This window comes from Oryctolagus cuniculus, chromosome 2, assembly GCF_051225735.1.
Source record: "Oryctolagus cuniculus isolate XC-2025 breed Fujian yellow rabbit chromosome 2, ASM5122573v1, whole genome shotgun sequence".
NCBI classification, from domain to species: domain Eukaryota; kingdom Metazoa; phylum Chordata; class Mammalia; order Lagomorpha; family Leporidae; genus Oryctolagus; species Oryctolagus cuniculus.
Window position 1 is genome coordinate 134,894,090 of NC_142868.1, and position 27,294 is coordinate 134,921,383.

General features: G+C 50.3%; 1 long non-coding RNA gene across 2 annotated transcripts in view; it reads left to right on the forward strand.

Moving 5' to 3' along the window:
• Nucleotides 1-27,294, forward strand: part of LOC103347655 (uncharacterized) — a 61,660-nt gene that overhangs the window by 33,199 nt on the left and 1,167 nt on the right. The window contains exons 2-3 of one of the 2 annotated variants that reach the window (XR_011386532.2): nucleotides 20,113-20,240; nucleotides 21,559-21,738. This is a non-coding gene — a long non-coding RNA (uncharacterized LOC103347655). Of the gene's footprint in view, nucleotides 1-20,112; nucleotides 20,241-21,558; nucleotides 21,739-27,294 lie in introns of those variants that run through there. The other variant, XR_016230272.1, reaches the window with a different exon arrangement.

Sequence of the window (27,294 nt, forward strand, 5' to 3'; positions counted from 1 at the left end):
CAGGGATGCAGAGCCGCGGGCAGACACAGGTGCTTGTGCTTGGAGGCCTCGAGTCCTCTTGAACAGAGATGGCCAGGCCCCACACCATGCACACCGGGGAGGAAGATGGGCGAGTCTCGTCTAGGTCCTGATGGGGAGGACATGTCCTGAGCCTGAAGGACCGTTCAGCCCTGGGAGAAGGCACAGCTCAGGTGCTTGGAGCAGGCCGGGGAGAGAAGTGAGCCAACTCTGAAGGGCCAGGCTAAGCCAATGGCACCCTTCTGTAGAGGCAGCCCAATGCCAGGGCATGGGACTCAGTGAAGAGAGCAGGAGCTGAATTATAGCCCCACTGCCCCCAGCCAGGTGTCCTTCCCACCCATACAGGCAACCCTGGACGTCGGCCTGGAAACCTGTGATCTTCTGCTTCCTCCGCAGTGGCAGAGGACCAGAGGACTGAGCAGAAGACACCTGCCTCACACGTGGGAGCCTGCCAGGGAGGGATCAGCCTGGAGGCACTGAGGGTTCAGCCCTGCTTGGCACATTTGTATCACATATCAGGGTGTCTGTCTTGAGTCCTGCCTCTCTGCACTTCTGATCCATCTTCTTTTTTTTTTTTTTTAATTTATTTGACAGGTAGACTTAGAGAGAGAGAGAGAGAGAGAGAGAGAGAGAGAGAAAAGTCTTCCTTCCATTGGTTTACCCCCTAAATGGCCGCTACGGCCGGTGCGCTGCGCCAATCTGAAGACAGGAGCCAGGCACTTCCTCCTGGTCTCCCATGGGGTGCAGGCCCAAGCACTTGGGCCATCTTCCACTGCCCTCCCGGGCCACAGCAGAGAGCTGATCTGGAAGAGGAGCAAGCGGGACAGAATCTGGCACCCATATGGGATGCTGGCACCACAGGCGGAGGATTAGCCAAGTGAGCCATGGTGCCGGCCCCCTGATCCATCTTGTGCTTGGGAGGCAGCAGATGATGGCCCAAGAACTTGGGCCTCTGCCAACCCACATGGGAGACCTGGATGGAGTTCCTGGCTCTTGGTTTCAGCCTGGCCCAGACCTGGCTATTGTGGCTATTTGGGGAGTGATCCACAGGATGGAAGATCTCTCTTTGTGCCTGTCCATCTCTCTGTCATTCTGCCTTTCAAATAAACAGATCTATAGGAAGGAAGAAAAGAAAGGGAGGGAGGAAGGGAGGAAGGAAGAAGCTTGAAAGAGGAATCACCAAATGACACATTAATCAGATTCATCATCTTGAGCCATGGCCTCGGTTTTGCCATCTGATTAAAAGGGTTGGATCCTTTCTTAAGGATCCTTTCTCCAGAACTCCAGCCACAGACAGAATTAGCTTAGCTCGGCCAAGGTCAGCTTTTTCACTGGCTCCTGTCCTCATTCCCAAGGGGAACCTGGCTGGGGAGGACTGGAGAGTGTGGCCGGCTCAGTGCCGCCCAGCACCCCCAGACTGAAAACCCAGCTCGGGCCCAGCTCTTGCTGTCTGGAACACCATGCTCCTGTGTGAACAGAGATGTGGGGCTGCTGCATCCGGCTGTCACTTCTAGCTCCGAGGAGGGTTGTGTCAGTCTTAATTCAGGCATCAGATTTGGATCCTACATCTCCAGACTTCCAGGCCCAAGAGTCTGAGAAACACCACTCAAACTCCAGAGCTGCAGCCAGGACCCTGGGCCCCTGGGCCCCTGGCTGTGGAGGACAGAGGAGGGCAGGAGGCAGCTGATTCCTGCCTTTGGAGGTCACAGATGGTGGAGGAGGCGGGGTGGGGTGGAGGTGGGGGGCAGGCCGCCTCACACAGGAGGGAGGGGCAGCGATGAGCAAGATTTTCTAGCCCTTCAGTAAAATAAAACAAAAAAAAATTATTTCTCCCATTTCCTTCTCTGAGATTAATGATAAACTGTCTATCCCCTAGAAGAAGATGATAAAGACTCTAATTTTACTTGGAGGCTTAGAAATGCCATTTCTAGGCAAAACAGGGAGGCGGTAATCAGGCCGCGGCGGGCGCCGCTTTGATGGAAGATGCTCTGCTCTCCCCATGCTTTCTTCCCCTCCTCTCCCTTGCAAACCAAGATGCCCGACAGCTAAGAACAATGCTCAACAAAGTGAAATAATATTTTAGTCAAAATAGCCCGCGACTGCTCCCAGCCAACTGTAAATTAGCATTTTGAGGGCAAATATGCAGACAATTTGAGATAATGAAGGCTGATTATTCAATCCAATGAATGTTAACTAGGGAGCAGAGGCTCCCTGCCTTATCTCACTCCCTTCCATTTATTTTTTTAATCGTTTCACATTTGAACTCTGTATTTGTTTCTGTTTTATGCTCCCCCTTCCACATGCACACACACACACACATGCACACACTCTGTCTCCTGCCTCTCTTCCCTCCACACCTGCCCAGGCTGCAGAACACAACTGGCAGGGGTGCGGCAGCCTGTCCCTCTGGTCAGGGGCAGCAGCCCCCATGGAGCCCCCAGGTGTGCATGGTCCTTTGTGGAGCTGGGTGGGGTGGGGGTCGATGAGCACCAAAGGATGAAATAGGCTCCGAGTGGGGCTGGGGTGCAGGGCCTGGGAAAGTGGTGCATGTTTGGACAGGAGCATTCAGGCTCTTTGTGAGGCTCAGGAGTGGGGGCCACACAGGGAATCGCCAACACCAGGAGAAAGGCCTCTCCCTGACAGACCTAGGAGGAGCACCTGCCCCCAGAAGTCAGGGAGAACTTTTAGCTCTTCTTCCTTCCCAGCAGGACTGACTGGCTTAATGTGGGGCCCAATGTCAAATACACACACAAGGCAAGTTTTTGAAAACTTATTGGCTAGGAGAACATGATGACACCAAGCAGGGATCCATTGGCCCGGGGCAGACGGCTGCAGCTGGCAATGGCAATGGCCTGGCCGGGTAGGTCATCCAGCGAGGCTTTCAGAGTGAGGATGAAGCCATTAAGTTTTTAAGTGATTAATTCAAACCATAGGTTAGTTTAGACTAAGTACATTTAGAGTTAAGACTTCCGTAGGTTAGTTTAGATTAAGTACATCTAGAGTTCAGATGTAATAGTGTGTGATAGGTGATGTAGTATGTTAAGATTAAGTTTTAGTGATGTAAAGTATGGGGCAATATGTCGTATGTGCCGGTGAGAGCCCCAGCTAGCTGGAAATAAATCCTCTTGCTGTTGGATCCAGCCTGCCTTTTGTGAGCTGTTTTGGGGAGGGTCTCCGATCCGGACTCGACAGTAGCACTGTTTCTGTGATCCTGGGGAGGGTTTCAGCTGACCGTGGCTTGGGGGTGACAGGCAGGATGCCCAGCTCCTAAGCAGCTGTCTGTCTGCATGGCCGTGTTTCCCCTCGAAAGTGCCCACCCTCAAGCCCAGACCTGACACTTCCTGGAGTGGGAAGAACGGCTCCTGGGCTCTGGGCTCCCCTGGGGCCTTAGCTTCCTCCTTGGCTCTGGCTCTCTCCCGCAGTCCTCACCCCGCCCCCCCACTGGCTCTGGACTGGGGAGGCCCTTACATCTCCTCCTTCCCGGAATGCTCCTTGCTGCTCTTCCTGGGTGCGGCCGGAAGTCTCCCCTGCCCTGCCCCGCCCTACCTGGCCTCGCCCCTCTCTACCCTTCTTCTGGGTGTGCCCACTGCCTCCGAAGTCCTGCTCCTTCAGTGCCCTGTCCCCACCCTCATCCACGGGGGCCTCCGTCTATGCCGGGCCCTCATTTGGAGGGTCTGCCTTCAGCCCCCTAGCTGCCCATCTGCATCTTTGCACCCTGTCGCCGACATGAGTGGGAAGACAGAATGAGCAGGCAGGCTGGCTGTCCCCACTGGGACGCCTCCTGGGGTTACAGCCTGTAGGGCCAGCTGCCCTCTCAGGGGTCCCTGTCACAGCATACCCCTCAGCCTGACGCCTTTCCTCCACCAGATGGGAGTTTCCCAAGAGTGGTGAGGTGGACACCGAGGATGGGCCCCTCCTCTTTTGTCTGGAGCGGTTGAACAGTTAAGAAGTGTGTTCTCCAGACCCCCTTGCAGCTAAGGTTCTAGAAGTAGATCAGTGGGTTCCATTGATCAGTTACCCTCATGGCACTGGGAAGGGGGGTGGGGCTGAGGCCGGCTTCCGGCGTGAGCGTCTAGTGGCCACAAGACTGCAGAGCAGGACTGGCTTTTCTGTAGCAGGCTCCCACCATCCATTCGCTGGCTTCAAGGGTCAACAGGCAAAATGGCCATAGTGTCAGTAGTGGGTTAGTTCTGCTGTCTTGACCTCTGCTTCGCATCTGCAGCGGTTTTAAACCCATAGTTTGAGAGGTGGCCTCAGAGGTTATCTTGCTACTGGGGCTCAGTTCCAGATTCTTCTGGAAGTCATTCCTGGGTGACCAGGTTGGTACCCACTAATCTGGCCCTTCCAACAATTTCAAAAGTATCTAACTAAATCTGTCCTTGGTTCAAATGCCCAAAGGGGTTTTTTGCGTGGAGCCCTGACAGGCACAGGGGAAAACCAGCCCATTGCCTTCTCCTGAACACCCACAGTGCAGGATCTAACATGGGGCTCCGTCCCCTGAAGAAGCCTCGTCTGTCATGCTGGCCAGCCCAGCACTGTGCTTGACCTCTGAGCTACACACTATGTGCTGGTCACTTGCCCGCGTGTGCTTCCCTTCACTTCCTGTCCTTCCCCCGCCCTGTCCCCTATGCAGGGGGGTGATCCCTGCCAATGACCTTTCCCAGGCTACCTTGTCCACTGGTTTCCTGCTGGGCCAAACCACTGCAAGGCAATTGGTGGAAGATTGGAGGGTGGGAAGAGGGGGTGGTGAGTGTTTCTCATGACTACAATGCAATACCTGAGGGAGGCTAACTTCATACAGAAAAGAGGTTTATTTCGACTCACAATTCTGGCCCAAGGGGCAGGGGATGCATCTAGTTATGGCCTTGCTGGTAGAGTCCCAAGACACAGGGTTTTCATGGTGAGAGAGAGGGAGCACCTGTGGCTATGTGTGTCTCTCTCTGCTTATAAAGCCACCAAATCCTAAGCATTTCCCAAAGGCCTCACCTCTGAACACCATAGTGGGTTAGGTTTCTGCCCTCAAATCCCTCACAATGGGGCTTAAATTTCAACACATGAAGCCTTGGGGGGCACTCGAACCATACCCAAGCTTCAGAAGGCGGAGGCCAGAGTTTCTCTCCCTCCCTCTCTCCTTCCAGCATGGTCTTTTCTGCAGAGTCAGTTTCCGCAGGGCAAGCCCAGTGATTCTGTTCCTAGCTGTGGCTCTGACCCGGCAGCCCGGGCCCTGCCTCTGGCTGTAAGGACCGCAGCTGCTTCCTGCCATTGTGAGTTGCCTTGCCTCCTCCTGTTTCTAGCTTCTCCAACACTCATGGAGCCTGACACATGAACTAAATCCCCCTTCCAGGGGCTGCCTTAGGGCTTGGGCTCTTCTAACCCTGCCATTCTCCTGCACCCCTGCAGTGGGCTGAGGGCCTTGAGCCATAGTGTCCCTCCTCAGGGCACAGAATGCCTCCTCCGGGGCCTGCCTAGCCAGTCTGTCCTGGCCCAGCCTGCAGAAGCATCTGGGCAGCATCTTGGGGGGCCCTTTTCCCAGCCGGGGCGTGGGGGCCAGGGGAGGAGCCGAGTGGGAGGCCGCTCTCCCTGACACCTCGCTCCTCTCTCCCCACGTGTTTACTCACAGGCTGTCTAGGAAGTGAGAATCCTCCCTAATGGCTGTTTCACCCAATTAAATAATAAACCACGGGTGTTGCTAAGCGTCCTATCTTCCAGTCCTGGAGGCTGCCTCCTGCCAGGCTGTGAATGCTGCCAGCCAGGGCCCTGCCATGCCACAGAGGCTGAGACAGGAGAGGCTGCGGGCATGGCCAGGAGGGCCGGGAGGGTGGTGGGTGCTGCATGCTCCTGGGGCAGGGTAAGCACGTGAGTGCACTGAAGGCAAGGAGCTGGCACAGAGGCACAGGAGCAGGCGGCAGAACTTTCTGGAACTTTTCTATTTAGTCCTTCACGTTTTCCCTCACCCCTCATTCGTCCCACATCCCACTTCAAGGTAGGGAAAGGAAAGAGATGGCGACTTCTTGCAGATGTGTGGTCTCTGGTCAGTGTCACAAGAAGGGAGCCGAGCTGAGCTGCTATCCTAACCAATCAGGTCTGCCCGCAGGGGGGAGGTGGGGTGTTGCTGAGTATGTGGTGGGTCATTCATACCCTGGACTGTCACTCAGAAAGAGGTCTTTTTGCATGCATGGGCCAGCAAAGATCTCTAAGCTATTGTAAAGTGGGAAAACAATGCAGGCTCCAGTACATAAAGTTTCATTGAAAATATCGTCCATGCACACGGATGCAGAGTGTTTGCAGGGGTGACTGCTTGGGTAGAGGAAGCAAGGGCCCTGTTTTGCTGGCCGTGCCCTGAAATGCCTGACTCTTACAAGATATATCACTGCTGTCATGAAGATAAAATATAGTGAGGAACGCAATAAAAAATAAAGAAAATACACAGTTATGTTTTTAAAATGGCACAAAAGAGAATGGGAGACTTAGAATAAACTGAAGAGATTCTTAATCCCAAGGAATTTAGTTTTTTTTTTAATATTTACTTTATTTATTTGAAAGGCAGGGTGACAGGGAGATAGGGAGGTAGAGAAAGAGAGATACCTTCCGTCTGCTGGTTTACTCCCCAGCTGGCCAGAACAGCTGGGGCTGTTGGAACCAAGAACTCCACCTGGGTCTCCCACATGGGTGCAGAGGCCCAGAGACTTGGGCCATCTTCTGCTGCCTTCCCAGGTGCATTAGTAGGGAGCTGAATTGGAAGCAGAGCACTTAGCACTTGAACCAATGTCCTGAAATGGGATGTCAGTGTCACAGGTGGCAGCTTAACCCACTATGCCACAACACTGGTCCTAGATTTTTGGATTTTTTTAAAGATTTATTTACTGGGGCCAGTGCTTTGGTGGAGTAGAGGGTTGGGCCACTGCCTACAGTGTTGGAATCCCACATAGGCATGTGGGCACCAGTTCTTGTCCTGACTGCTCCACTTCTGATCCAGCTCCCTGATAATGTGTCTGAGAAAACAGCAGAAGATGGCCCAAGTGCTTGAGCCCCTGCTACCCACGTGGGAGACCCAGAGGAAGCTCTGGGCTCCTGGCTTCAGCCTGGCCCAGCCCCAGACATTGCAGCCATTTGGAGAGTAGACCTGTGGATGAAAGATCTCTGTTTCCTTCTCCTGTATCTCTGCCTTTCAAATAAATAAATCAATCTTTAGAAAAAAAGATCCTGAACCCAGGAGCCAGAAACTCCTTCCACGTCTCCCAAGTCTTTGGGCCATCTTCCTCTGCTCTCCCAGGAGCATTAACAGAGATCTGGATTGGAAATGAAGCAGCCTGAACTGGAAGATACTGTATGTATACATCCTTTATGAGATGCCAGCATCATAGGCAATGGCTTAACCTGTTGTGCCACAATGCTGGCCCCCAGTTCCTAGATTCTTGAATCAGTATTTTTTCTATTATTTTGCCCTCAACTCACAGTAAGAAATAGGTTTTAAGCAGATCCCAGTAAACCCATGTATCCTGCATTCTTGTATTTGAGACAGTTCTTCCAAAAAAGCATGTTTGCATGTGGTACATACCTCATTTGTTTAGATTTATTTACTTGAAAGGCAGAGAGTTACAGAAAGGCAGCGAGAGAGAGAGAGAGGGAGAGAGAGAGAGAGAGAGATCTTCTGTCCACTGGTTTTACTCTCCAAATGGCTGCAACAGCCAGAGCTGGGCCTCTTCAGGGTCTCCCACACGAATGCAGGGGCCCAAGGACTTGGGCCATCCTCCATTGCTTTCCCAGGCCGCAGCAGTGAGCTGAATTGGAAGTGGAGCAGCTGGGACTTGAACCAGTGCCCATATGGGATGCTGGCACTGCACGCGGTGGCCTTACCCACTATGTCACAGCATTAGCCTCTGGTACATATCTTGTACCAAGATATTTTCTATTCTTCAAATTTTCCCTTTAAAAGGTACTCATTGTGACCTTCTAAATGGATTTCAGGAGCATTAATGAATTCCAAACAGCAGTTTGGAAAATGCTGCCTAAGCTGATGGGCCCTTTTGGAAAAGGCTTGGCCATTGGGCTGTTAGGGACTCAGGGGGACAGAACAGGATCCCTGCAGTCCTGTTTCAGATCCTTGCAGGAGCAGGGAGAGCTGTCCTTCAGGACATGACCAGTGGGTGGCAGTGCTGGCTGCCTTTGCCACCAATGTGGACTCCGGCAGAAAGGTTTATCTTTAAAGGCTTGAGGAACCAGGGTGAACTTCTGTCTGCTTCCCCCTCCCGGGAGGCTCCTGAATGGATGGACATTACAGGTGACCCCACATAAGAAGAAAAGAACCCATAGCACACTATGGGAGCGTCCAAAGACAGAGAGAGAGAGGGTGAGCCTCCCACCTGCGGGTTCCCTCTCCGGTTACCCACATTGGCCAGGGCTGGGGCTGGGCTGGGCTGGGCAAGGCTGAAGTCAGGAGCCAAGAACTCCATCCAGGTCTTCCACGTGGGTGGCAGGGATCCAGGTATTTGAACCATCAGCACTGCTTCCCAATATATGCATTAGGAGGAAACTGGAATAGAGAATGGAGCCAGAACTTAAACCCAGGCCATCCATTAAGGAGTGCAGGTGTCCCAAAACACATCTTCAGAATGTCCACCAATTAGCCCAGTCCTAAGAATGGAAGCTCTGTCTCTCATTCTCTCTCTCTTCTTCTCTCTGTGTAACTCTGACTTTCAAATAAATCTTCAAAAAAGGGGGGGGGGTGGCGCTGCGGCATAGCAGATAAAGCTGCCTCCTGTGAAGCCGACATCCCATATTAGCGCAGATTTGAGTCCTGGCTGCTCCACTTCTGATCCAGCTCTCTGCTATGGCCTGGGAAAACAGTGGAAAATGGCCCAGGTGCTTGGGCCCCTGCATCATCTTGGGAGACCTGGAAGAAGCTCCTGGCTCTTGGCTTCAGATCGGCTCAGCTCCGGCCATTGCAGCCATCTGAGGGGTGAACCACTGGATGGAAGACCTATCTCTGTACCTACCTCTCTCTGTAACTCTGTCTTTCAAATAAATAAAAAATAAATCTTAAAAAAAAAAATCCAAGTTCCCACTATTATCTGTGTGGTCCAGGGGCAGGTTCCTTAACCTCACTCTGTATGTTTCCTCATCTATAAAATGGGTATAGATAATACCCCTTCCCTCGGGGAGTTGTCCAGGTAAAATAGGAGCTAATACCCACAGAGCCCCAGGAGCAGGTGGGCAGGCAGGCAGTGGTAAGAAGTCCTGATTTACTGCACTGCTTTCCTGCTGATTCTGCCCACTCAGAGGGTGAGGCAGGCGATTAACCCCAGAAATGAATGAAACTGGGAGAGCCATTTCCTCCTCTCCCTGAGGCGGGGCAGTGGGCCGGAGTGGTGGGTGAGGGGGTGGAGTGTGGCCGGGCAGATGGGGCTGATAAGCCACGACTCCACTCCCTGGTGACTGGCTCTTGCCTGCCCCCCACCCTCACAGACCCTCCCAGAGGCTGGCCTATCTCTGCCATCACTGGCCCCCGAGCCAGGCCCACCCTTCCCCTGACCCATGGGGCGGCTCAGGAGACATACACACCCTGTGGGCCCTGGGAATGGCCTGTGCTACCCTCTCTGCACCAACCTAACTTCCCTTGGAAGGTGGGGCAGCTCCCACCACCTCCCCTCCTCTACACCTTGGGCATATGTGTGGCTCCCGTCCAGGGCCACTGCCTCTGCAGGGCTCGGCGTCTCAGGTCAGCCCCTCTCCTGGGAGCCTCCAGCCTCCTCCTCCTCCTCCTCTCTGGTTGGGCTGAAAAGCATCCTTGATGCACTGATGCACTTTCTATATATATATATATATATACACATATATATGTATATATATATTTGAAATCATATATATATGATCTAGAACAGTTCATTGTCCCCCCAACATCCCCCTGGGTGGTGTTCTGGGCTACCTCCCCTCCTTGCCATGCACAGACACTCATCTGTTCTCTGTCCCTGTAGTTTCCACCTTGTCCAAAAATGTCTTCTGAAGAGAGCGACACAGTACCTCGCTTTTTGAGTCTGACTTCTCTTGTCCTGCAAAATGCATCAGATGAGGTTCACTCATGTTGGTGATGTGTCAGTCATTTGCTTCTCATTATATAACGAGACTCCCAGCTATCATAGGCATTTAGGGAGTTAACTAGTTGAATGGAAAATATCTGTCTGTCTCTCTGCCTCTCAAATAAATAACTATTTTTGAAAAAGGAAGTGGCCAGCGCTGTGGCATAGTAGGTTAATCCTCCGCCTGTGGTGCCAGCATCCCATGTGGGTGCCAGTTCTAGTCCCAGCTGCTGCTCTTCCAATCCAGCTCTCTACTGTGCCCTGGGGAAGCAGTAGAAGATGGCCCAAGTGCTCCATGGAGGCTGATGGAGTTCCTGGCTCCTGGCTTCAGCCTGGTCCAGCCTGGGTTGTTGTAGCCATTTGCAGAGTGAACCAGTGAATGGAAAATCTGTCTCTGTCTCCCTCTCTCTGTCACTCTGCCTTCAAAATAAAGACATAATTTTTTGAGAAAGTAATTTATATTATTACAAATTCTGAAGATAAAAGAGATACACAGTAAGATGCTTCCTCCCTCCTGTCTTCCAGCCGCCCAGTTCTCATAGGAAACAAGTATTGTTACTGTGGTATCTTGTATATTTTCTCAGAGATATCTTGCTGCAGTAGCTTTACTTATTATTATTATTTTTTTTAAGATCTGTTTATTTGAAAGTCAGAGCTACAAGGAGGGGAGGAAGAGAGGGAGAGAGACAGAGGTCTTCTATCCACTGGTTCACTCCTCAAATGGCCACAATGGCCAGGGCTGGGGCAGGCCAAAGCCAGGAGTCAGGAGCTTCTTCCAGGTGTCCCATGTGGGCACTTGTATCATCTTCGGTGCTGCAATAGTTTTAAAATGTCCAAAAATTCTGGCCGGCGCTGCGGCTCACTTGGCTGATCCTCTACCTGCGGTGCCGGCACCCCGGGTTCTAGTCCCTGTTGGGGCGCCGGTTCTGTCCCAGTTGCCCCTCTTCCAGTCCAGCTCTCTGCTGTGGCCCGAGAGTGCAGTGGTGGATGGCCCAAGTGCTTGGGCCCTGCACCCACATGGGAGACCAGGGGGCACCTGGCTCCTTGCTTCAGATCGGTGCAGCGTGCAGGCCGCAGTGCACCGACTGTGGTGGCCATTTGCGGGGTGAGCCAATGGAAAAGGAAGACCTTTCTGTCCATCTCTCTCTCTCGCTAACTCTGCCTGTCAAAAAAAAAAATGTCCAAAAATTCTGACATGGCTGCATTTGGGAGGCAGCACTTCATCCCATTCCCTTGAGTGGCGGCTGGAACTGGTGGCTCATTTGTAATACGCAGACCATAGCAGAGGTGGGGCGCAGACTTCCAGAGGACAGTGTGGACGGGTTTGCAGCTTCCTCCTTGCCCAGCTCCCACCTGAATCCCTGGTTCTGGGGGAGATAGCGACCACTCCCGAGGACGTTCAAGCAGCCCTCTTGAGAGGCTGGCACAGCCAGGGGCTGCGGCCTCCTGCCAACAGCCAGTGAGTGAGCCTCAGTCAAACCTCGGGGTGACTGCAGCCACTGGCTGCCATCGGGTCTGCAACCTCATGAGCGACCTTGAGTCAGAACCAACCAGCTGAGCTGCTCCGGATTCCTGACCCACAGACGTGGTGAGATAAGACAGCCGAGTCTCATTCCTTGCAGTGGTTATCATCTGTGAAGTTGGCAGCAGTGCTGTGTCAGCAAGTCCTGAACTATGCCTCGCTGCAGCTCCCGACATGCAGCTTGTTCGATGTGTATTTCTATTGAGAGACACCGTATTGAACACATGTTGCTGGATCCACAGTGCATGCCTGAACGAAGCTTCTCCAGCATGTGCAAACTCCTCTGTAAGCCACACGGCAGCCCTGGGCTCAGGGGTACCAGGCAGCATCAGACTTGGAGCAGCATCCACACGTGGAGGCTGCTGTGAACCGCAGACCCATCAACAGAAGCACGTGAATGTGAAGTGCCATCCTATAGACTTTGAAAGGGACACCGGTTTACAGAATGAGAGCTGAGACAAGGAGAGCCTCCCCTTGTTCCACTCAGCTGAGTATGTGTGTGCTGGTCACTCACTTTCAGATTTGTCACTGCTCTGGGCATGTTCATGAATGACCTTAAGTGCCGTTGAGTATTGAGTTGGGGTTGATAAATTAAAGTCAGAGAACGTATGAATTCATAGAGTCTGAATAATGAAAATCAACTAAATAGTTGCTGTTTTAAAAATTATTTTAAAATATGTATTTATTTATTTGAAAGGCAGAATTACAGAGAGGCAAAGGCAGGGGCGGGGGTAGGGGTCTTCCATCCACTGGTTCACTCTTCAGTTGGCCACAACATTCAGAGCTGCACTGATCTGAAGCCAGGAGCCAGGAACTTCTTCCAGATCTCCCATGCAGGTGCAGGTGCTGGTGCACAATTACTTGGGCCATCTTCTACTGCTTTCCCAGGCCATAGCAGAGAGCTGGATGGGAAATGGAGCAGCTGGGTCTTGAACTGGCACCTATATGAGATGCTGGCCCTGCAGGTGGTGGGTTTTACCTTCTATGCCACAGTGCTGGCCCCAGGATCTTTTTTTTCTAAAGATTTATTTATTTACTTGAAAGGCAGAGATGCAGAAAAAAGGAAAGAGAGAGATCTTTCATCCACTGGTCTGCTCTCCAAATGACGCGGTCTCCTTGTAGCCAAGGTCAAGGGCAGCTTCTGGGATCCCTGGGTACCCCAGGAGCTCCGCTGCTGCCCCTCCCTCCCTCCTGAAGCCCTGTCTCCGAGCGTCCCCGGCTACACACCCGCTTCTCTGTGTCCCGCCTCAGGTCCAGCAACCTCGGGGCTTCCCTCGCCACCCCACACCCCTCTTTGGGGAACTTGTGCCACAGGGTCCAGTGCCATCCGTGTGTTGAGGTCTCGTCTGCGCCGTGTACCCCCTTCGCCAGCTTGTGCAGCAGCCTTTTTTTTTTTTTTTTTTTTTTTGGACAGGCAGAGTGGACAGTGAGAGAGAGAGACAGAGAGAAAGGTCTTCCTTTGCCGTTGGTTCACCCTCCAATGGCCGCCGCAGCAGCGCACCGCGCTGATCCGATGGCAGGAGCCAGGTGCTTCTCCTGATCTCCCATGGGGTGCAGGGCCCAAGTTCTTGGGCCATCCTCCACTGCACTCCCTGGCCACAGCAGAGAGCTGGCCTGGAAGAGGGGCAACCGGGACAGAATCCGGCGCCCTGACCGGGACTAGAACCCGGTGTGCCGGCGCCGCAAGGCGGAGGATTAGCATGTTGAGCTGCGGCGCTGGCGCAGCAGCCTTCTTAATGGCCTGACAGCACCGCCCCTGGGCTAGTCCCGCGCAGGCCCTGCCATCTCCCTCCCTGGCCTAGTGATCCCTTCCTTCTGCTCCCCATGCTGGAAGCCTGGGAGGAACTCGGGCGCCCTGTCCTGCTCCACGCGGTCAGGAGCACTATGACCAGTGAGCAGCAGCGATTCTGCCTTCCTAGACCTCTTGCCTTCGGCCTCCATCCTCCTGACTGAGATTTGCTTCTGTTTCTTGACGATGGGCACCTGCTCCTGGCGGTGGAGCCCGACTTTGCACCAGGACATCTGTAAGGCTTTGTCAGAGAAGGCACTCTGGTCTGGTGAGGAGGCGTCGAGCTGTGGGACCTGGCACTAGGCTGCCCTGTAGGCCTTCCCACCCACCCTGCAGCAAGAGGGGCGTTTTGAGTTGCCTGCCACAGGGCGCCCATGCATAACCTGGTCCTGCAGGTGGCACACAGCCGCGCCCCGCCCCTCTGAGCCCAAAGGAAGCTGTGCGGCGGGGAGCAGAGCGGATGTGAGGATGGTTATGGGCTGCGGAAGGAAGGATGGCCTATTTTCTCACTGTTGGCGGCTTTGTTGGTCTGGACAAAGCTATTCCCTGGAGAGACCCAAGTCCAAACCCTTAGGGGCCACCAACTCTGGAAGGTAGCCGCACAAAAGAATGGTAGTTCCGTAAGTAAGCAGCAGGGGGCGCCCTCAGTTCATTGTTGCCCAGGGCAAGTGGTTGTATAAGGGCGAGGGGTGCGCTCATGCTTTTGTGTAATACACCCTGGTCCTCAAAAAGTTCATGGAAAACGTATTATTTTAAAAGACTGCATGGGTAACTTCAAACAGTTTAACAATTCAGTACATTATCATTATCTGCAGTCACCTTACTCTGCTATCGAATACCGGAACTCTTCTCTGATCTAACATAATGCAGTACTTATTAACCCACATGCCCTGTAGGCGGTATGACTTTTCCTTTTGATTGCTCTTTTCTTCTTCTTTTTTAAAGATTTATTTATTTGAAAGGCAGAGTTACAGAGACACACACAGAGACACATACACAGAGAGAGAGGTCTTCCATCTGCTGGTTCACTCCCCAATTGGCCACAATGGCAGGGCTGGGCCAGACCGAAGTCAGGAACCAGGAATTTTATCTGGGTATCCCATGTGGGTGCAGGAGCCCAACCAATTCGGCCATCTTTCACTGCTTACCCAGATGCATTAGCAGGGAGCTGGACTGGAAATGAGACAGCTGGGACACGAAACGGTGCCCACATGGGATGCTAACATCACAGACTCAACTTGCTATGCCACAGCACCGGCCCTTTGGTCTTTTTAAAAAACTTTTCATTGCAGGAAATTTCAAATATACACCAAAGTAGAGGGAGCATTTAATGAACATCTGTATTTCCCAAACCCAGTTTTGAAAGTTAGCAATGTTTTTGCCATTGGTTGTTTACTCTGCCTCTCTTCCACAGACATTTTTTTTTTCTGGAGCCTTTAAGGCAAATTCCAGATCTATAGATGGATCAGATTATATTTCTTATAGATAAGGAGCTTTTGCTTTATTTTTGTGTTAATTTCTGAATAATGTCTAACTTGCTATGCATGTTCAAATCCTTCTGATTGGGGTCAGCACTGTGGCATATTAGCTTAGGACTCTGCCTGTGGCGCCGGCATCCCTTATGGGCATCAGTTCGAGTCCCAGCTGCTCCACTTCCAATCCAGCTCCCTGCTAAGGCACCTGGGAAAGCAGTGGAACATGGCCCAAGTGCTTGGACCCCTGTACCCATGTGGGAGACCCGGAAGACGCTTCTGGCTTCTGGCTTTGGACCAGCCCAGCTCCAGCCATTGCTGCCATCTGGGGAATGAACCAGTGGATGGAAGACCTCGCTCTCTCTCTGTCTCTCCCTCTTTCTGTCTATAACTATGCCTCTCAAGTAAATAAATAAATCTTAAAAAAAGACAAATTCTTCTGATTTATCCAAAAGAGGTCTTTTTACAGCTGGTTTGTCTCTCAACATCCAAAGTCCACATAATGCATTTGGACTTTGTCTCTTGTCAGCTGTCACATTCGCATTCTTTTTTTTTTTTAATATTTATTCATTATTTACTTGAAAGAATGAGAGAGAGAGAGAGAGGGAGAAAGAGAGAGAGACAGGGAGCAAGCATGCTGGGCCTGTAGGAAGGCAGGAGCCATGGATTTTATCTGGGTCTCCTGTGTAGGTACAGGGGCTCAAGGACTTGGGCCATCTCCGCTGCTTTCCTGGATGCATTAGCAGGGAGCAGGACTGGAAATGGAACAGCCAGGACATGTAAGAGTGCCCACATGGGACGCTGGTGTCAGGCTGCAGCTTAATCCACTACGCCACAACGCTGTCCCCAAAAGATAACATATTTTAAATTTATCTTATAGACAAAGCCTTATGGCTCCATCTGATTATCATTTTTGATTCTGCAGCTGTTCCACCTTTAGCCATTGCCCCATGTTCCTTAAAGGTGATCTTAGTAGCTGTTGGTGGTTTCCTGAGTTTATGGCCTGGGGAGCTCTCCCAGGCTCACCGTGTACACTCTCCACCAAAGAACTGGTTCTCTAGGGAGCCCTGGTTCCCATTAGTGATACATGCTGTTTCTAGAAAACAAAATTGGTTACCAGGGGTACTTCTTGCTACCTTTGCCATTTTTCCAAGGAACAGAGCTGGAAAACACATATTATTTAGAAAGAAAAATAAGGCATGAGTATACTGATGTTTTTAGTTCAATTTTAAAATTGGGTAATAACAAGGCCTTTTTTTAATATTTATTTATATGAAAGGAAGGATGAGAGAGAAATACACACACACAGACACACACACACAGACACACACACACACAGACAGAGAGATCTTCTATCTGCTGGTTCACTCCCCAAATGTTGACAATAGCCAGGGCTGGGGCAGACTGAAGCCAGGAGCTAGGAGTTCCATCTGAGTCTCCCATGTGGGTGGTGGGAACTCAAGTATTTGGGCCCTCATCTGCGATGTAACAGGGCCTAGATTGAAAGTGGGGGAGCCAGAACTTGAACCAGCACTCCCATATGGGATGTGGGTGTCCCAAGCATCAACTCCACTGTGTGTGGATTCATATATTTCATCAGTTCTGAAACACCTTTTCTTAATTTCTTCATATATGAGGGTACTTCAAGACTTTCATGAAAAAGTAGAATTAAAAAGTAATTTTAATGGGGCCAGTGTTGCGGTATAATGGGTTGACCTGCGACTTTCAACTCTGAAATCCCCTATGGGCACTGGTACAAGTTCTAGCTGATCCACTTCCAATCCAGCTCTCTGCTATGGTCTCGGAAAGCAGCAGAAGATGCCCCAAGTCCTTAGGCCCTTGTACCTGTGTGGGAGATCAGGATGAAGCTCCTAGCTCCTGGCTTTGGTCTGGCCCAGCCCTGGCTGATGTAGCCATTTGGGGAGCGAACAGCAGATGGAGGATCTCTCTCTCTCTCTCTCTCTCTCTCTCTCTCTCTCTCTCCCTTTCTCCCTGTAACTCTTTCAAATAAATAAAAATAAAATCTTTTCAAAATTTACTTTAATGCAAGAAATTTAAAATCTATGTGTAATTCTTATATAATATGCATTTCCATGAACATTTTTGAAAACCCCTTGTATATGTAGATTGCAAATTTTTTTTGCATAAAACATTTATCTTTTAATTTCATTTCCATGAAATTTCTGAAGTACCCTCATATTTCTTTTCTTACATTCTTTCCATAACACCTTTCTGGGATTTCAGTTAGACACGTGACAGGCCTTTTCATACTGCATGCCATAGCTCTCAAACCCTTTCACATTCCCTACCCTTTTGTCTCTCTGCGTTGCATTTCAATATCTACCTATTTATTTGAAAGGCAGAATGACAGAGAGAGAGAGAGAGAGAGAGAGAGAGAGAGATCTCCCATCCACTGGTTCACTCCTTAAGTGCCCATAGCTCCTGGGGCTGGCCCAGGACCAAGCCAGGGACCAGGATGTCCAGCCAGGTCACCCATGTGGTCGCAGGAATGGGTTACCTGAGTCACCATCTGCTGCCTCACAGGGTTGCATATAAGCAACCTGTAATTCTGCCTTTCAAATAAATAAATAAATTTTATAAAAAATGATTTAAAAAATAGGAGTGAGTGTTTGGCTTAACCATTAGGATGTCTATATCCCATGTCCGAGGGCCTGGGTTTGGTTCCAGCTCCACTTCTGACTCCAGCTTTGTGCAGAAGCAGACCCTGGGAGGCTCCAGTGATGGCCCAAGTGACTGGACTGGAAGATGAGCAACCGGGACAGAATCTGGCACCCCAACCAGGACTAGAACCTGGGGTACTGGCGCCTCAAGTGGAGGATTAGCCAAGTGAGCCGTGGCACCGGCCTCTCTGCCTGTTAACATAAATGAATAAAACGTTTTTAGCAGTTCCTGGAGTGGGTGTTTGGCATAGCAGTGAACACGTTACTTGGGACCCCTGCATCCCACACAGGCAGAGTACCTAGGTCTGATCCCGGCTCCAGTCCTGAGTTGAGCTTCCTGCTAACGCAAACTCTGAAGGCAGCAGAGTATACGGGTCCCTGTATACGGGTCCCTGCCACTCACACAGGAGGTCTGGACTGACTTCCTGACTCTTGGGTTCGGACTGGCCCAGCCCTGGCTGTTGTGGGCACTTGGGAAGCGAACCAGAGGGTGGAAGAGCTTTCTCTGTCTCTTTTTTCCTCTGTCTTGTTGCCTTTCAAACAAAATAAACAAAGAAGTATCTTAAAAAGTTATATTTTATTATGAAAAATTTCAAAGATACCTAAAATCCGAGCCAACGGTTTATTAAATTGCCATCCATATACCTGTTACCCAGAATCAAAAATTATCAAGATTTCATGGAGCTTGCTTCATGTTTTCCTCTTCTGTGTGTATGTGTGTTGTTTTTGTTGCTGCTGAAGCATTTTGAAAGAAATTCTGGAATTAATACTTCTCTTACATTTTCTTTTAGAGACAAAAGACCATTATCACACTTAATGAACAATAATTCCTTGATATTCTCTAAATCTAGGACATATTCAGATTTCCCAAATTGTCTCAAAAATGTCTTTTTATAGTCGGTCTGTGGGCATTAGGACTCACATATTGCATTTGGTAATTATGTCTCTTAATTTAGCAGTCCCTCTTCTTGGTTCCTTGTGACAGCAACATGTTGAAGACACTGGATCAGTTGTCCCAATTTCTGGTTCTATCTTCCACCTTCCTCCGGCTGTCATTTGACCTGTTTGTCTTTCCCCTGTGTCGCTGTGAACCAGAACCCAGCTCGGAAGGCTGGAAGATGTGTGTTCTTGTCCAGCCAGGCTGCTTGTCTATGCTATAGCCCATCAAGACACCTGTCGTGTCCAACCATTCCCTGCCCACCAACTTTCCACCTTAACAGTTCCATTGTCCTGTCCTGGAAGTTCTGTTTTTTCTCTAACTCAAAGAGTCTCTTCTTGCTTGCTGACTTTTGCGAGTCCATCCACTTCCTTACATACTTCAGACGTAGGGGTCTCTATCTTATGAACAATCACTGTGCTCTTGGGGGCCTCCGTGTTGTCTAGCGTTTCTGCCGACTGTCATCCACGGTGCTTCGCTTCTCTTTGCCTGAGAACTCGCGTTTAGGTGAGCAGGGATTCGTTGCTAGGAGGGTCTGCTCTGCTCCGGGGAGAAACGGTGGGCACCAAGGGACTGCAATCCTTTTGTTGCCTTGTGGAGTCCGCACCTTGATGCCAGAGTCTCAGGTTCAGGTCGGGGTCTCATGGGCGGCTGGAAGGGCACTGGCAGGGTACCCTGACTAGCAGGTTCCTGGTGTTGCCGTTATGGGTTCAGCTTGAGAGGCTGCTGCTTTGTCTTTGCTCTTTCTTTCCTCCTTTAAGGGTCTTCCTGCTGCATAAACACCATGCTTTGTGCAAGCCCTGGCTATTCTCAGTAGGAGGGTCCTTCCTGTGTACCCAGTGGGCCATGTTCCCGGAGACGGGAGCCCATGGCAGCTTTCAGCACTTGAAATATGGAAACAACCTGAACGCCTGTGTGCAGGGTGCGAGCTTAATGAATTAGGCGCACAAGGGCAGGGAACCCAGTGGAGTCATTTAAATCAAGAAGGGCTGGATCTGTGTGTGGTGACACACAAAATCTCCAAAGAAAGAAAAAAGCCAAGTTATGAAAGAAAAAGGCAAGTTTGGAATCTTTGTCATGTGACCCTTTTAGAAAACACACAGATGAATGTATACGAGGTAAATAAATAGAAAAAGGCTTTGGGCTGTGGCACAGCAGGTAATGCTGCGGTCTGCAGTACCAGCATCCCATATGGGCGCCGGTTCAAGCCCCTGCTGCTCCACTTCCAATCCAACTCCCAGCTATTTGCCTGGGAAAGAGTAGAACATGGCCCAAGTAATTGGGCCCCTGCACCCTGCACTGTGGGACACTCGGAAGAAGCTCCTGGCTCCTGGCTTAAGATCAGTCCAACTCTGGCCATTGAGGCCATCTGGGGAGTGAACCAGAGGTTAGAAGACCTCACTCTCTCTGTAACTCTGCCTTTCAAATAAATAAATAAATCTTAAAAAAAAAAAAAGAAAAAGAAAAAGGCTTTGATGGGTCCACAGCAATCTGTTCACGATCGCTACCTCTGAAGCTGGAGGGCGAGCTAAGGCTGGGCTGGGCAGTGTTTGACTGCTTCTCTCGTTGCTCTCTCGAGTGCTTACATATTACTTGTGCAAATTTCCTCTTCGAAAGGAAGTTGTCTACAGCGCCATTGCCTCAGAGGGGCCAAGAAAGGACTGCAAGGATCCACCGAATTTGGCAACTTCAGGATATTGGTGACTCCAGAAGAGCTGCTGGTGAGGTGGACACCAAACCTCCAGGTAAGGAAAGAGCTGGAGGGGACATGAGGCAGGAGGGTCACCTGTGAAAGGAGGGAGAAAGGCAGGGCAGACGCCTAGGGACCTGGAGCAGGGTGAAGAGAGGTTCGGAGAGGGTGGTGTCTGCGAGCCAAGGTGGTAGCCAGCGCCAGGTGTGGCTCAGAACAGAAAGACAAGAAACCAACAGCCAGAAGTCTGATGACTGGGAGTGGGCTGGGAAGCATAGACAGGTCAGGGTGATTTATTCAGGAAAAGGGCTATGATGCTATTCAAGAACATCAGTGGCTCTTTTTCTGAGTGTGTATGCTTGCATGTGATGTCTGGACCAGGGGTGTTGGTGCCGGGTTAAACGGGCATTGCTGGAGTGGGCATTTGGCACAGTGTTTAAGCCACTGCTCGGGACACCTGCATCCCATATCAGAGAGCCTGGGTTTGAGTTCCAGCTCTGCTTCCAGTTCCAGCTTTCTGCTAATGCATGCAGAGGGAGGCAGCAGGGGATGGCTCAGGTAGGTGGGTCCCTGCCACCCATGTGGGAAACCTGGATTGAGTTTGGAGCGCCTGGCTTTAGCATGGCCCAGCCCTAGCTGTTGCAAGTATTTGAGGAGTGAACCAATAGATGAAAGACCTCCCTTGGTGCCAACATTGTGGCATAGTGGCCTAAACTGCAGCCTGCAATGCCAGCATCCCATATGGATGCCGGTTTTTGTCCTGACTGCTACATTTACAATCCAGCTCCCTGCTAATGTGCATGGGAAGGCAAGGGAACATGGCCCAAGTACTTGGGCCCCTACACCCTTATGGGAGAACTGGAAGTTCCTGGCTCCTGGCTTCCGCCTAGCCCAGCCCCAGGCTGTTGTGGCCATTTGGGGAGTGAACCAGGAAGTTCTCTTTCTCTATCTACTCTCTAGTCACATAACTCTGACTTTCAAATAAATAATTTTTTTTAAAAAATGAAGATCTCTTTCTCTTTCTTTGTAACTCTTTGCCTTTCAAATAAATGTAAATAAATAAAATTTAAAATTACAAAAGGAGCCTTGCAGAACAGTGTGATTGACCTTGGATAGTGGCCCCTTGTTGGGGCAAGTACAGGGGAAGCTTCAGGGGCCAGGCTGGGAGTGCTGTGACAGAGAGTTGAAGGGATGCCCCTAGGAGGCCATTAAACAAGGAATGCAGTGAGGAAAGAACATAGTAAGTGCTGTACCTCGCAGGGAGTTGATTTTAATAAATTCTCATTGACTATTTTCAAGGTATTTATTGACTGCCCAGTTACTAGTTGGCCTCTCCTGTGGGCTGACTCACAGGCATCTCTCGGCTGTTCCAGGTCCTGCCAGGATGGGAATTTTCCTGGGCTGTTGGAGCCCTCCCCAAGTCAAGCACACGAGAAACTATAGAAGGAGACATGAAATCCAGGAAATAATGACATTTCTTTGACAAATGTGGCAGACACGGATGAAGTTCCCAGCTCCAGCCATTGCGTGCATTTGGGAAGTGAACCAGCAGATGGGAGCTTTCTCTTCTTCTGCCTCTCAAATAAATAAATTAAATTAAAAAAATCTGTGTCCCCATCCTCTCCTTGAAAGTAATGAGCTGGTTGGGGCCTGCACTGTGGCACAGTGGGTTAACACCCTGGCCTGAAGTGTCAGCATCTCATACAGGCGCCAGTTCGAGACCCAGCTGTTCTATTTCCAATCCAACATGGGAAAGTAATGGAAGATGGCCCAAGTCCTTGGACCCCTGCATCCATGTGGGAGACTCAGAAGAAGCTCCTGGCTCCTGGATTTGGATCGGCACAGCTCTGGCTGTTGTGGCCATCTGTGTTGTGAATCAGTGGATGGAAGACCTCTCTCTCTCTCTCTGCCTCTCCTTCTCTGTGTAACTCTGACTTTTGAATAAATAAATAAAATATTTTTTTTAAAAGAGAAAGTAATGAGCTGGCAGACACTAGGGAGTTGCCTTCTGTTCTTCCCCAAAGGGCATAGTAGCCAACCCCTCACCCCCAGGAAATACGGGCCCACAAGTCAAAATTGTGAGACACCCACAGAGTAAAACTAAGGGCTGGCATTGTGGCTCAACAGGTTAAACCACTGCTTGCGACGCCCATATTAGAGCACTGGTTTGAGTCTTGGTTGCTCTGCTTCTTCTTCTTTTACAAAGATTTATTTATGTATTTGAAAGGCAGAATAACAGAGAGTTGGAGAGACAGAGTGTTCACCTTCTGGTTTACACCCCAAGTGGCTGCAACAGCCAGGGCTGAGCCAGGCCAAAGCCATAAATCTGGAACTCCTTCCAGGTCTCTCATGTGGGTAGCAGGGTCCCAAGTACTTGAGCCATTTTCTGCTGCTTTCCCAGGAGCATTAGCTGGACCAGAAGTGGAGCAGCGGGGACTTGAACTGGCACTTGTGGGATTCTGATGTCAGAGGTGGCGGTTTAACCTGCTGCACTACAATGCAGGTGAAACCCCAAAAGCTTCCTTTAACTCTGTGAGGCAGTATAGCAAATGATTGGTCCTGAGAAGGTTTGGGAACCTCTGATTTATAGCCAAGTCACATAGACGTGTGGGAAACCTGGGGATCTTCTACTGAGGCTGGTGTTTGAAGTGGGAACAGCCTTGTGGGACTGAGCCTTTAACCTGTGGGGCCTGACTCTGACTCCAGCAGATGGTGTCCAAGCCGAAAGGATTCACTGGACAGCTATTGGTGTTGGCAGAGGACAGGAGAGTTAACGTGATATGGAAAAAGCACCCCTCCCATCCATATATGTTTTGAGTATAAATAGTTGGTTTTTCCCTTAAATACCTATAAAAGGGGCCAGCACTGTGGCACAGCAGATTAAAGCCCCAGCCTGCAGTGCCGACATCCCATATGGGCACCAACTAGAGTCCTGGCTGCTCTACTTCCAATCCAGCTCCCTGTTCATGTGCCTGGGAAAGCAGTGGAGGATGGCCCAAGTCCTTGGGCTCCTGCACCCATGTGGGAGACCCAGAAGAAGCTCCCAGATCTTAGATTCAGACTGGCCCAGCCCCAGTCATTGCAGCCATTTGGGGAGTAAACCAGCAGATGGAAGACCTCTCTCTCCTTTTCTGTCTCCACCTCTCTCTGTAACTCTGTCTTGCAAATAAATAAAATAAAATTTTTAAAAGATTTTATTTATTTATTTGAGAGGTAGAGTTACAGACAGTGAGAGGGAGAGACAGAGAGAAAGGTCTTCCATCCGCTGGTTCACTCCCCAAATGGCCGTAACGGCCAGAGCTGCGCAGATCCGAAGCCAGGAGCCAGGAGCTTCTTCCTGGTCTCCCATGTGGGTGCAGGGGCCCAAGGACTTGGGCTGATTTCTACTGCTTTCCCATGCCATAGCAGAGAGCTGGATTGGAAGAGGAGCAGCCGGGACTAGAACTGGCGTCCATATGGAATGCCAGTGCCGCAGGCAGAGGATTAACCTACTGCGCCACAGCGCCGGCCCCAATAAAATAAATCTTTTAAAAATCCCTACAAAAAGCACTTTTTGGAGAAATTGACAAGCTGCTGATGCTGCCTTTTTTTTTTTTTTTAAGATTTATTTATTTATTTGAAAGGCAGAGGCAGGGGGTGGGGGGAGAGGTCTTCCATCCACTGGTTCACTCTCCAAATGGTTGCAACGACTGGGGCTGGGCCAGGCCAAATCCAGGAGCCAGAAGCTTCTTCCAGATCTCCAAACACTTGGGCCATCTTCCACTGCTTTCCCAGGCCATAGCAGAGAGCTGGATGGGAAGTGGAGCAGCTGGGACTCGAATTGGTGCACGTATGGGATGCCGGCACTGGAGTCAGTGGCTTTACCCGCTATGCCACAGTGCCGGCCCCCAACAAGCTTATTCTAACATTAATATGGAAATGCAGAAGATCCAAAATATCCAAAACAATCTCAGAAAAGAGCAAAACTGGAGGACTCAAGCCTTCTGATTTCAAAACTCACTATAAAACTATAGTATTCGTGACAATGTGGTACTTGTGTAAGAACAGACAAATAGACCAAGATGGACGAACAGACCAAGATAGTCATATAGACCAGTGGGTAGAACTGAGAGTTCAGGAATGAGCCCTCACACTTAAGGTCAATTTACTTTTGGAAAAGGTGCCAAGGCACTGCAGTGGGAAAAAGATACTTAATACAGAGTTGGCAAGGATATGAAGAAACTGTATCCTTTATACGATCCTGATGAGAATGTAAAATGTACAGCCCCTTTGGAAAACATTTTGGCAGTTTCTTTAAAAGTTAAAAATAAACGTAACCATTCAACTCAGCAATTGCATTCCTAGGTGGCTACCCAAGAGAAATGAAAACATATGTCCGCACAAAGACTTGTACATGAATATTCATAGCAGCACTACTCGTGCTAGTCCCAAACAGGAAGCCACACAGATGTCCATCAACAGGTTAATGCATAAACAAATTGTAGAATATACTTCCACTGGAGCAGACTCAGCAACAAGAAGGAATGACTGCTAACACTGTTGTGACACAGATGCACTCAGATGCATGCTAAGTGGAAACCACAGACATGACAGGCTGTCTATTGTACAACCCCACCATAGGGAAAACAGGCCCCTGAGCAGGGTTAGAAAAAAGAGTGGACCCTGGGTGAATTCCGGCAAATTCCACCACCAGGGAATCCAACATAGGGGTGGGGGTGGGAAAGCCAATCCCAATAGGACCCTGCTGCATGCACTGGGTGAAGGAAGGGTCAGTACGTTGCAGGGAAGGAGGGTGGGAGAAGGAACTAACACACAAGAGACCAGCCCTGCTTGGTGGACTCCAGCTCTGGGCCCCCTCCTCGGTGTGGGGAGCTTTTGCTGCTTAAGGCAAATCAACTTGCTTTCACTTCTGCACTCTGTCACTGTACTGAGTAACAAGTCCGCAGACCAGGGGAGACCGCTCCCCAGCCAGGAAGCGATGCCACTTATGTCAACCATGCAGACAAGGCAGATTTATAAGGAGAGGAACAAATCAGTGGGGGCCTGGGCGGGATCTGGGCTGGAGATGCACTGCAAACAGCATAAGGAAATTTTTTGGGATGAAGGAAATCAAACGTCCTAAATACGGTTTGTGATAACTGCACTGCCCTATACATTTACCAAAAACAATGGAATTGTGTATTTTGCAAATGGAAGAATCTTATAGTATGTGCACTAAACCTTAATAAAGCTGTCAAGAAAGAAAGGATCATAGGCTCAGAGCCTATGGGGATATTTTATTATTCCACTTAGGGGAAAAAATTGTCATTTGCTCCCATCCCTAACAGGATCCTAATAATTCTTTCTTTGACATTTTCCAACTCTGCACTCCTTAAGAGGAGGGTTCATGCAGACCCCTGCCATCATTAACTTTGGTGCTGGATTCAGATCTGGCAGCTCGTCCCCAATTCCATGTCTGTGGTCAGCTGAATCATACCCCTCCCCAAGATATTCGGGTCCCAATTCTGGAATGTAATGGGAATGTAATTGTACGTGGCAAAGGGACTTGGCAGGTATGGATAAATGAAGGAGTTTTGAGAGAGGATTATTCTGGATTCTCTAGGTGAGTAGGACTTGAAGCAGATCACAAGTGCCCTTGAAAGAGGGAGGTTTAAGTACAAAAGCAAGAGATGGGAAGGTGGAAGCAAGAGGCTGGAGAAAGAGATCTTGAGCCAAATAATGCAGTGACCTCCATAAACTGGGAGGGCAAGGAAATGGATCCTCCCCAGAGCTTCTGGAAGCAGAGCAGCCCGCTGGGCACCTTGCCTTTAGTCCAGCGACATTGATTTTTTAAGAGTTATTTATTTATTTCAAAGTCAGAGTTCACATACACACACAGAGTGGGGGGGGGGGAGAGAGAGAGAGAGAGAGAGAGAGATTCTTTCATCTGCTGATTCACTACCCAGATAGCAGCAACAGCCAGCACTGGGCCAGGCTGAAGTCAGGAGCCAGGAGCCAGGAGCTTCTTCCAGGTCTCCACATGGGTGCGGGGGCCCAAGGACTTGGGCCATCTTCTACTGCTTTCCCAGGCCATTAGCAGGGAGCTGGATCAAAAGTGGAGCAGCCAGGAATGCAACGGGAGACCATATGGGATGCCGGCGTTGCAGGAGGTGGCTTCACCAGCCATGCCACAGCCCCGGCCCTGCACTGAAATTGGTTTTGAAAGTCTGCCCTCCAGAGCAGTAAGAGAATGTGTGCTATTTTACAACCAGATTAGTTTGTGACTTGTTGCAGGGGTGACACAACAGGAAGCTGCTCTAATGTCCAGCCTCACGCATGCTTGCTTTACCTTTCACAATTCTTGAATTCACTGCCAACTTACACATTTTAAGATTTCACTTCCAGGTCTGGATGTGTGGTTTTGTTGTTGCTAGATCTTCCCACACATAGGACAGCCCTCAGTGTCTAGGGCTGAGCACAAGGCCCCACCTGCCAGCTGGCTTTCTGGGGCCTGCTTGCCCCTCCGTCATGTCTGCCTTGCCCCCATGTGGCGGACTTGTCTATGATGCCTATTTTAGACTGGGTACCCGGCTTGCATCTGTGTCTGAGGTCGGGCCCAGTCACAGAGTGGCCATGACGCCTTCCCGACTCCGACTGCATGGATGATGACCGTCTTCTTTTCGAGAGACCCTAAGGAAAACAGATGCCTGATTAGCTCGGGCTGTGTGCCTTCACATCTTCTCAACAGCCCTGCCCATGGTACCCTTTTGTCAAGCTTCCTGCCCTTCTAGAGTATATGAGGGGTGGCATGGGCATCTCTCATGTACACACCCAGCTTGTTTTTCCCACTTTCCTGGGTACCGATGCATCACCTCTTGGCAATTAAGGGCCACCACCCTCTCTGGAAAGATGTCAGTGGCATGACGGTGGCCTCAGTGGTACAGGCAAGGGGACACTGGGAAAGCCGTTCTCTGTGTCTGGGGCTTGAACATCGACTTGTTAATCACTCACTTTAGCTCAGAGGTCTGGAAGCAGACACACTTCTTTGAAGTCTTGGGGTGAATCGCAACTTACAGAAAAAAACACACACAAAAAAACAACTCCTAGAAGTGTATATTAGAACAGCCCAG